Source organism: Stenella coeruleoalba, assembly GCF_951394435.1.
Source record: "Stenella coeruleoalba genome assembly, chromosome: 5".
NCBI lineage: Eukaryota > Metazoa > Chordata > Mammalia > Artiodactyla > Delphinidae > Stenella > Stenella coeruleoalba.
This window is the reverse complement of record NC_137150.1, coordinates 125,093,416-125,104,635: the sequence shown is the minus strand read 5'-3', so window position 1 is coordinate 125,104,635 and position 11,220 is coordinate 125,093,416.

Here is an 11,220-nt window from a genome sequence, read left to right as displayed (position 1 = left end):
TGAGGGCTTGTGGTTATTTTGCATTGAAATTCATTTTAAAATAGAGCTTTACTACAGGAAAACATCTCCAGGGCAAAAATAAAGGGCTAGCACTGAAGCCTTGGAAAGCCATGGAAAAAACAAATACATACAACAGACCAAAGTCATAACATATGCTGTCCCTTCATCTGTCCCATTTTATATAAGTACATAAAACGTAAAGGGTTTTGGACTCATCCAAACAACATATACAATTCAAGTTTGTTTCATAAAATATTCTCTGAATGAAAATCTTTGTGCTGAGTAAACTGATACGTGCGCTTTTTCTTGAAATCATAATGTCAAACTATCACTACTACTACATAGTATTTCTTTGCTGAGGTTTAGAGTGAAAACTTATTAAACAAATAAAAAAGGAGACGTCATCAAACAATGCAAAAATTTTCTTTAGTTGATATGGCTAAAAGTCTGACTACTACAGACTTACATAAAAACTGTTCAGCCATAATATTAAGTAATAAACTTAATTTTAGACCACTTGAGTTCTTGATAGCTCTTAATTTTTAAATTGCTGTCTAATTAAATTGACACTTTATCTATCTTTGTTTATATTCATTTCATCCAAAATTAGTTTTTCAAGAACATCTTCATGTTCAGGATGTCTTCAGAAGTCTTGGAAATGCTGTTTCCCTTAAATAAAGTATTTTATGTTAAAATAAAATATACACAAAATTTAATAGTTGAGGCTTAAATTGAAGCTTTAACTTCATTCTTAGCTCTTCTTATTAATGGAATATATTAAACTACTGAGGCTAATGAAACCATCAGAGGAAGGATCTTGGGTGACTCTGGCACCTTTTTTCCCCTAGTAGTTTATATTCACCAGGGGAATGGTAATTTTTATTATTTAACTTGACACGAACAGAAGTCAAACTGACATTTCTTACGATGCTCTGCTATTGTTACTTCACTTTCATTAGTATCCCCCTCACCAGTAATGCTGAAGGGGGAAAGACTTACTTTTCTTTCCTTTGAAGGAAGAGAGAGGCTGAAGTTGTCAGAAATTCTGAGTTGGTCTGTGATCTCCTTATTTCTTTATTTTATCATGAATAAGGAAAAAATATGGGAGGTTACATTGAGATATATATATATTAACCTAAGTCAACCAATTGACAGAAATCTTATGGAGAATATTCTTTAAAACTTGAACTTCCTAATACAAATTTTCAGAACATCTGGGTTTAAGTGTTTGTGGTAGGGAGGCAGGGGTCAAGAAGAGGATGCAATGGGTAAACCAAAGAGGAATATGGTGAGTCCAGGATTATTGCTTTTTATAATGAAATATGTTATTTTAGCTATCTCAGCTGGTCTTGGATGCAGACTGTGCTATAACATTCAAAAGGTGCAAAAATTCTAACTTGAATCATAAGGAACACATTTTCCCCAGAGATTGTTCTCAGGCCAGCGGTCCCTATATTCAGAATATTTGTTTCTGGCTGTGTTAGTTTGTTAGGGCTGCCATAACAAAAATATCACACATTGGCTGACTTAAAAAACAGAAATTAATTTTCTTATAATTCTGGAGGCTAGAATTCAAGATCAAGGTGTCAGCAGGTTTGGTTTCTCCTGAGGCCTCTCTCCTTGGCTTAAAGATGGCTTTCTCCTTGCTGTGTCCTCACATGGCCTTTTCTCTCTGAACAAGCTTTACTGGTATTTCTTCTTCAAGGACACCAATCATATACCATTACGACCCACACTAAAAGCCTCATTTTAACATAACTACCTCTTTAAATGTTCTAACACCAAATAAAGCCATATTCTGAGCTACTGGGAGTAAGTACTTCAACATATGAATTTGGGGAAGACACAATTCATTCCATAACAACTATTATATTTGAGTAAATATTGTCCAAAAAATAAATAATATAATATTCTTCCAAAGATATGAAAACCCATTTTGAAAACTAACCTATTTAATTCAGGAGCATCAAGCTCAAAAGTCTTTAAACTTGCACAGATATCATTAAAACATTTTTGTAGGCACCAAGTCAAATAGCAATGAGTTAACCAGATGTTCATATAGAAAAAAATAAATCTCATTTTTAACCCTTAATTCATTCTATAAACAAGATTTATTCCAAGCTGAATTATAAATCTAAGAATAGCTGCTAGAGCCATAGAGTTCATAAAAGAAAACAGAGGGGAATATATTTGTGACCATGGAGACTGGCAAATGTTTTTCAGACAGTATACAAAAGGGACTATTCATAAGGGAAAAAACTGGTAAATTAAACAAGATTAAAATTTATCATTTATGCTCATGAAAAACACTGTTAAAGAAATGAATCAGTAATTTACAGTTTACCTACTGTAGAATACATCTGATGTTGGATACACACATATAAGTGCATACACATGTACACACACATGTCACTACAAATTAATAATTCGTAATCAATAACTATAAACCATATTAGTCTAAATCTGGAAACAAACCAAATGCCTATCAACAGGAGAACATGATAAACACTTCGTGGTAAACCCACATAATGTAATACTACTCAGCACTAAAGGGAATCCACTATTTATTTATTTATTTAAATTTAAAAATTTTTATTGGAGTATAGTTGATTTACAAGATCATGTTACTTTCTGCTGTACAATCGGTTATACTTATATCCACTCTTTCTTAGAGTCTTTTCCCATATAAGTCATTACAGAGTATTGTATATATATATATATATATATATATATATATATATATATACACATGTATATATATATACACATAATATACATATATATGTATATATATACATATATATGTATATATATACATATATATATACATATATATATACATAAAATAGATAACTAATAAGGATCTACCGTACAACACAAGGAATCCACGATTTAGACATGCAACCCCACGGATATGTCTCACAGACACTCAAAGAGACACAAGGAAACTTTCTGCAGTGACAGAAATGAGCTAGATCTTATCAAATGCTTTGAACTAAACACTTAGAATCTGTGCATTTTCTTGAATAAATTGTTTTTTAAAGAAAAAATACACATATCCACAAAACTTTTTGGTAATGGTAAAAAGACTGAACATCTATTTATGACTATTAAATATTTTTGCATTTAAATTTCTGGAGGAGAAGGTCTCAACTAAATTATTTACCATTATGTGAGATATTCAATAACTAGGTACCCAAGAGGAGTTAATCTGGAAAGGTGGTAGGGAACAGGAAGTTTATAAGAAGGTAATTTTACTTAATTTTATTTTTCTGATAGGAAGAAAATTGGTTAGCTTATGGAAAAATATATGCAATACACACACTTTATGTGCAAATATTCTTAGAACTGTCTTAGAAGTAATCTGAACCCAATTTGTTATGATTTTGCTCAAGTTTCAGCAGAGAAATATGTACACTTTTTATTCCTGTGCTATAGGTTAGCCAATAAAAAATATAGCATCAATCCCTGTCATCTATAAAAATCTCTGATAACTTGTGAACATCATGCAATTTATACTTTAATCACTGCTATTGGTTGTAGAGAAGTGACTGTATTACATAGTCCTCTTGACACATGCAGAGGTTTTAAAAGAGGAAACTAAAATATAACCTCCATTTGGACCCAATTTTTTCCTCTGGGAAGCATATTCTCAGCAAGAAAGGGAGAAAGCCTCTTCCACAGTCCCCCTAAACTTGCAGAAGATTCCTAGGAAGATTTTTAGTTACATGATTAAAGGTTTGAACATGATGTTGGGAAGAAAAAGTATATCCTTTGGTGCAGTCTTCAGAGAGACTGCATCACCAGGTATTTGAACCAGTGTAAATGTTGTGTTTTTATTTCATATGGGACTTGTTTACAATTGAGTGATTCCAAGTGGACTTGTTCACAATTGAGTGATTCCATGCTGCCATTGAGAAACTTAGATTAAAACAAATGAATGGGGCTTCCCTGGTGGCGTGATGGTTGGGGGTCCGCCTGCTGATGCAGGGGACGGGGTTCGAGCCCCGGTCCGGGAGGATCCCACATGCCGCGGAGCTGCTGGGCCTGTGAGCCATGGCCGCTGGGCCTGCACATCCAGAGCCTGTGCTCTGCAGCGGGAGAGGCCACTGCAATGGGTGGCCCGTGTACCGCAAAAACAAACAAACAAACAAACAAATAACAAATGAGTGGATGAATACATTAAATACATCAAGTCATAGAATGGAGTATTTAGTAACCTTTACACATCATGTTATTTTGTGAATACTAAATAACATGAAAAAATGTACATGATAAAATAAATAGAACAAATATTAAAAAACACACCAAAATCAGCACAGAAGGAACAACAAAAATAATAGATAACATCTATATAATGATAATCATTGACAGGTATAATTCTAAATAACATGATGTACATTTAACTCATTGAATACAACATTGTAAGTTCTAACATTTTCTTCATTTTACTTATGAGCTATCTGAGGCCCAAAGTAGTTAGATTGCTTTTCTGATGCCATGCTGATAAAAGAACCAGACCTGGGACTCAAACCCAAGTTGTAGGGCTTCAGGGTCTGTCCTCTATACAGCGTAATTCTGTGAGCATAAGATTCTGATAGAAATACACATTGATAGAATGGAGGCGAGAGTGTGCAGAAATTCATTTATGATTGCCTCTATTTTCCCAGTAAATAAAAAGCAAGACCAATAGTTTATAATAAGAAAGGGGAAAGAAAGTTGGGATGACGAAAAAAAGAGGGGGCATTATGATTTTGTCATTTAATATTGAGTGAATTACCAATGGGAATTTAATAGTTTGTCGTATAGCACTAAGGGACAGTTTGAAGTTATTGGTCATGAATTTAAAGTGAGATGAATCAACATGGTTGCAGCAGTCAGCTCTCCAGAGAAAAAGAATCAATAGTATATATGAAAATGTATATCTATATCTATCTACCTATAGTATCTATACCTAATAGTATCCATTATTTGTATAGATTATCTATTATATATTCTTATACATATCTATTATATATTCTTATATCTATAAACCCCTAGTGTGTGTGTGTATCTATACATATGGGAGAGAGAGAGAATAAATATTTTTCTCTTATTCAGTCTTTTTGTTCTATTTAGGCCTTCAATTGATTGGATGGTGCACATAAGGAGGGCAATCTGCTTTCCCCAGTCTATCCATTCAAATGTAAATCTCATTGAGAAATACCCTCACAGACATATCCAGAGGAATATTTATCCAAATGTATGGGAACCTCATGACCCATTCAAGTTGACACATAAAATTAACCAACACAATGGTTGTATAATTTTCTCCAGCCACACACAGCTTCAAAAGTGCAAGTGTAAAATAGAGAATTTGATTTATTTTGAACTGAGGTTTTACCAAGTGATTAAGACAGAGGAAGGTCCAAGGGAGTAGAGAGTAAAATGCAAGAGTGAATGATAATAAACCATGCTATTTAGATTGTGTAATAAAAAATAGTTTGGGGTAGTGAGAAGGTATAGGATTGTAAATTTGAACTATCTAATGAGATGGAGGAGTTGTTGCGATCAGAGACTAGAGGCAATGAGCTAGAAAGAGCAGAATTAGTGGTTGGAGATTGGAAAGCTTGAAATTGAAGTCATGAAGGGAGTACAGTGGTAGTTATGATTAAAAAAAGATGAAGGAACATGCACGACGTTTGGTAGAGAGAGAGTGGAGGATAACCCAGATCGCTGCCCTTAGTTATAAAGGAGGGTATAAGGTAAAGACAAGACTTGTGCACATATACAACTATTTTAAAAATTAGAATGTGGTCAGTGCCATAAGATATGCATTAAGAGAAAACTAGGTGAGATCTGAAAAGAAATAAATCACTCTTGGCTAGTTAACCAAGAAGGAAGTGGGATTTCAATTCCACTCTGGAGGATGAGAAATATTCATAAATGCGGCCAAGGAGGAGAGAGAACATTCTAGGTAGAGGAAATGCTGGCGTTTGTGAGCTGCCGTTGGAGGACTTTTAAATAGCAGGATAGGGAATTTGGATTGATTTGATAGGCAACAGAGGATTACCAGAGGTCTTTGATGAAAGACATCTTATTACCTATCATCTAAAAAGAAAGATGAACCACCAATATTGGGAGGGTGAATTAAGTGAGTGGTGAAAGACTAGTTATCATATTAATGCAATTATAGCCTAGATAAATATAAAGGATTATATATTTAACCATAGTAGGAAGAAAGTGTATAGATTATTGGCATAGATTATCATAAAGCCTCAATAACACACAGTCTGTTTATTTTTGTAATTCAGTTGGCTGGCCAGGTCACTCTTCAGCTCTCTCTGATTTTGGCTGGGATCAGTTACGTGTTTCATGACCATCTGTCTGATACTGATCTGGGATGTCCTTCCCTTGAAATGACTAGGGCAGCTTGACTGAGCTTCATAAACCTCTCATCCGCTAGCAAGCTCGTCTTGGCATTTCTCATGCCAGTTGCAGAGGGAAAAGAGCAAAATGAAAAAGCACAAGCACTTTTTTCTTTAACATCTTTATTAAAGTATAATTGCTTTACAATGGTGTGTCAGTTTCTGCTTTATAACAAAGTGAATCAGCTATACATATATATATATATATATCCCCATATCTCCTCCCTCTTGTGTCTCCCTCCCTCCCACCCTCCCTATCCCACCCCTCTAGGTGGTAAAAAAGCACCCAGCTGATCTCCCTGTGCTATGCGGCTGCTTCCCACTAGCTATCTATTTTACGTTTGATAGCGTATATATGTCCATGCAACTCTCTCACTTAGTCCCAGCTTACCCTTAGCCCTACCCGTATCCTCAAGTCCATTCTCTAGTAGGTCTGCATCTTTATCCCATCTTGCCCCAAAGTTCTTCTGTTTTCTTTTTTTAGATTCCATATATATATATATATATATATATATATATATATATATATATATATTAGCATATGATATTTGTTTTTCTCTTTCTGACTTACTTCACTCTGTATGACAGTCTCTAGGTCCATCCACCTCACTACAAATAATTCAGATTTGTTCTTTTATGACTGAGTAATATTCCATTGTATATATGTGCCACATCTTCTTTATCCATTCATCAGTTGATGGACACTTAGGTTGCTTCCATGTCCTGGCTATTGTAAATAGAGTTGCAAAGAACATTGTGGTACATGACTCTTTTTAAATTATGGTTTTCTCAGGGTATATGCCTAGTAGTGGGATCGCTGGGTCATATGGTAGTTCTATTTTTAGTTTTTAAAGGAACCTCCATATTATTCTCCATAGTGGCTGTATCAATTTACATTCTCACTAACAGTGCAAGAGAGTTCCCTTTTCTCAACACCCTCTCCAGCATTTATTGTTTCTAGATCTTTTGATGATGGTCATTCTGACCGGTGTGAGATAATATCTCACAGTAGTTTTGACTTGCATTTCTCTAATGATTAATGATGTTGAGCATTCTTTCATGTGTTTGTTTGCAATCTGTATATATTCTTTGGAGAAATGTCTGTTTAGGTTTTCAGCCCATCTTTGGATTGGGTTGTTTGTTTTTTGATATTCAGCTGCATGAGTTGCTTGTATGTTTTGGAGATTAATCCTTTGTTAGTTGCTTCATTTGCAAATATTTTCTCCCATTCTGAGGGTTCTCTTTTGGTCTTGTTTATGGTTTACTTTGCTGTGCAAAAGATTTTAAGTTTCACTAGGCCCCATTTGTTTATTTTTGTTTTTATTTCCATTTCTCTAGGAGGTGGGTCAAAAAGGATCTTGCTGTGATTTATGTCATAGAGTGTCCTGCCCATGTTTTCCTCTAAGAGTTTGATGGTGTCTGGCCTTAAATTTAGGTCTTTAATCCATTTCAGTTTATTTTTGTGTATGGTGTTAGGGAGTGTTCTAATTTCATTCTTTTACATGTAGCTGTCCAGTTTTCACAGCACCACTTATTGAAGAGACTTTCTTTTCTCCACTGTATATTCTTGCCTCCTTTATCAAAGATAAGGTGACCATATGTGCGTGGGTTTATCTCTGGGCTTTCTATCCTGTTCCATTGATCCATATTTCTGTTTTTGTGCCAAAACAATACTGTGTTGATAACTGTAGCTTTGTAGTATAGTCTGAAGACAGGGAGCCTGATTCCTCCAGTTCCATTTTTTGTTCTCAAGATGGCTTTGGCTATTCGGGGTCTTTTGTGTTTCCATAAAAATTTTGAAATTTTTTGTTCCAGTTCTGTGAAAAATGCCAGTGGTAGTTTGATAGGGATTGCATTGAATATGTAGATTGCTTTGGTAGTAGAGTCATTTTCACAATGTTGACTCTTCCTATCCAAGAACATGGTATGTCTCCCCATCTATTTATAACATCTTTAATTTCTTTCATCAGTGTCTTATACTTTTCTGCATACAGGGCTTTTGTCTCCTAAGGTAGGTTTATTCCGAGATATTTTATTCCTTTTGTTGCAGTGGTAAATGGGAGTGTTTTCTTGATTTCACTTTCAGATTTTTCATCATTAGTGTATAGGAATGCCAGATATTTCTCTGCATTAATTTTGTATCCTGCTACTTTATCAAATTCATTGATTACCTCTAGTAGTTATCTGGTAGCATCTTTAGGATTCTCTATGTATAGTGCCATGTCATCTGCAAACAGTGACAGCTTTACTTCTTCTTTTCCAATTTGGATTCCTTTTATTTCCTTTTCTTTTATGATTGCTGTGGTTAAAACTTCCAAAACTATGTTGAATAAGAGTGGTGAGGGTGGGCAAGTTTGTCTTGTTCCTGATCTTAGTGGAAATGCTTTCAGTTTTTTACCATTGAGGATGATGTTGGCTGTGGGTTTGTCATATATGGCCTTTATTATGTTGAGGAAAGTTCCCTCTATGCCTAATTTCTGCAGGATTTTTATCATAAATGGGTGTTGAATTTTGTCAAATGCTTTCTCTTCGTTTATTGAGATGATCATATGTTTTTTCTCTTTCAATTTGTTAATATGGTATATCATGCTGATTGATTTACATATATTGAAGAATCCTTGCATTCCTGGAATGACCCCCACTTGATCATGCTGTACGATCCTTTTAATGTGCTGTTGGATTCTGTTTGCTAGTATTGTGTTGAGGATTTTTGCATGTATATTCATCAGTGATATTGGCCTGTAGTTTTCTTTCTTTGTGACATCTCTCTGGTTTTGGTATCAGGGTGATGGTGGCTTCATAGAATGAGTTTGGGAGTGTTCCTCTCTCTGTTATATTTTGGAAGAGTTTGAGAAGGGTATGTGCTAGCTCTTCTCTAAATGTTTGATAGAATTCACCTGTGACCAGCCCATCTGGTCCTGGGCTTTTGTTTGTTGGAAGATTTTTAATCACGGTTTCAATTTCAGTGCTTGTGATTGGTCTGTTCATATTTTCTATTCCTTCCTTGTTCAGTCTCGGAAGGTTGTGCGTTTCTAAGTGTTTGTGCATTTCTTCCAGGTTGTCCATTTTATTGCCATATAGTTGCTTGTAGTAATCTCTCATGATCCTTTGCATTTCTGCAGGGTCAGTTGTTACTTCTCCTTTTTCATTTCTAATTCTATTGATTTGCGTCTTCTCTCTTTTTTTCTTGATAAGTATGACTAATGGTTTATCAATTTTGTTTATCTTCTCAAAGAACCAGCTTTTAGTTTTATTGATCTTTGCTATTGTTTCTTTCATTTTTTTTTCATTTATTTCTGATCTGATCATTATGATTTCTTTCCTTCTGCTAACTTTGGTTATTTTTTGTTCTTCTTTCTCTAATTGCTTTAGGTGTAAGGTTAGGTTGTTTATTTGAGATGTTTCTTGTTTCTTAAGGTAGGCTTGTATAGCTATAAACTTCCCTCTTAGAACTGCTTTTGCTGCATCCCATACGTTTTGGGTCATTGTGTTTTCATTGTCATTCGTTTCTAGGTATTTTTTGCTTTCCTCTTTGATTTTTTCAGTGATCTCTTGGTTATTAAGTAATGTGTTGCTTAGCCTCCATGTGTTTGTATTTCTTACAGATTTTTTCCTGTAATTGATATCTAGTCTCATAGCATTGTGGTCGGAAAAGATACTTGATACAATTTCAATTTTCTTAAAATTACCAAGGCTTGATTTGTGACCCAAGATATGATCTCTCCTGGAGAATGTTCCATGAGCATTTGAGAAGAATGTGTATTGTGTTGTTTTTGGATGGAATGTCCTATAAATATCAATTAAGTCCATCTTGTTTAATGTATCATTTAAAGCTTGTGTTTCCTTATTTATTTTCATTTTGGATGATCTGTCCATTGGTGAAAGTGGGGTGTTAAAGTCCCCTACTATGATTGTGTTACTGTCAATTTCCCCTTTATGGCTGTTAGGATTTGCTTTATGTATCGAGGTGCTCCTATGTTGGGTGCATAAATATTTCCAATTGTTATATCTTCTTCTTGGATTGATCCCTTGATTATTATGTAGTGTCCTACTTTGTCTCTTCTAATAGTCTTTATTTTAAAGTCCATTTTGTCTGATATGAGAATTGCTACTCCAGCTTTCTTTTGAGTTCCGTTTGCATGGAATAACTTTTTCCATCTCCTCACTTTCAGTCTGTACGTGTACCTAGGTCTGAAGTGGGTCTCTTGTAGACAGCATATATACAGGTCTTGTTTTTGTATCCATTCAATCAGTCTATGTCTTTTGGTTGGAGCATTTACATTTAAGGTAATTATTGATATGCATGTTCCTATGACCATTTTCTTAATTGTTTTAGGTTTATTATTGTAGGTCTTTGACTTCTCTTGTGTTTACAGCCTAGAGAAGTTCCTTTAGCGTTTGTTGTAAAGCTAGTTTGGTGGTGCTGAATTCTCTTAGCTTTTTCTTGTTTGTAAAGCTTTTAATTTCTCTGTCAAATCTGAATGAGATCCTTGCTGGGTAGAATAATCTTGGCTGTAGGTTTTTCTCTTTCATCACTTTAAATTTATCCTGACGCTCTCTTCTGGCTTGCAGAGTTTCTGCTGAAAGATCAGCTGTTAAAATTATGGGGATTCCCTTGTGTGTTACTTGTTGTTTTTCCCCTGCTGATTTTAAAATGTGCTCTTTGTATTTAATTTTTGATAGTTTGATTAATATGTGTCTTGGAGTGTTTCTCCTTGGATTTATCCTGTATGGGACTCTCTGTCCTTCCTGGACTTGATTAACTATTTCTTTTCCCATATTAAGGAAGTTTTCAACTATAACCTCTTCAGAT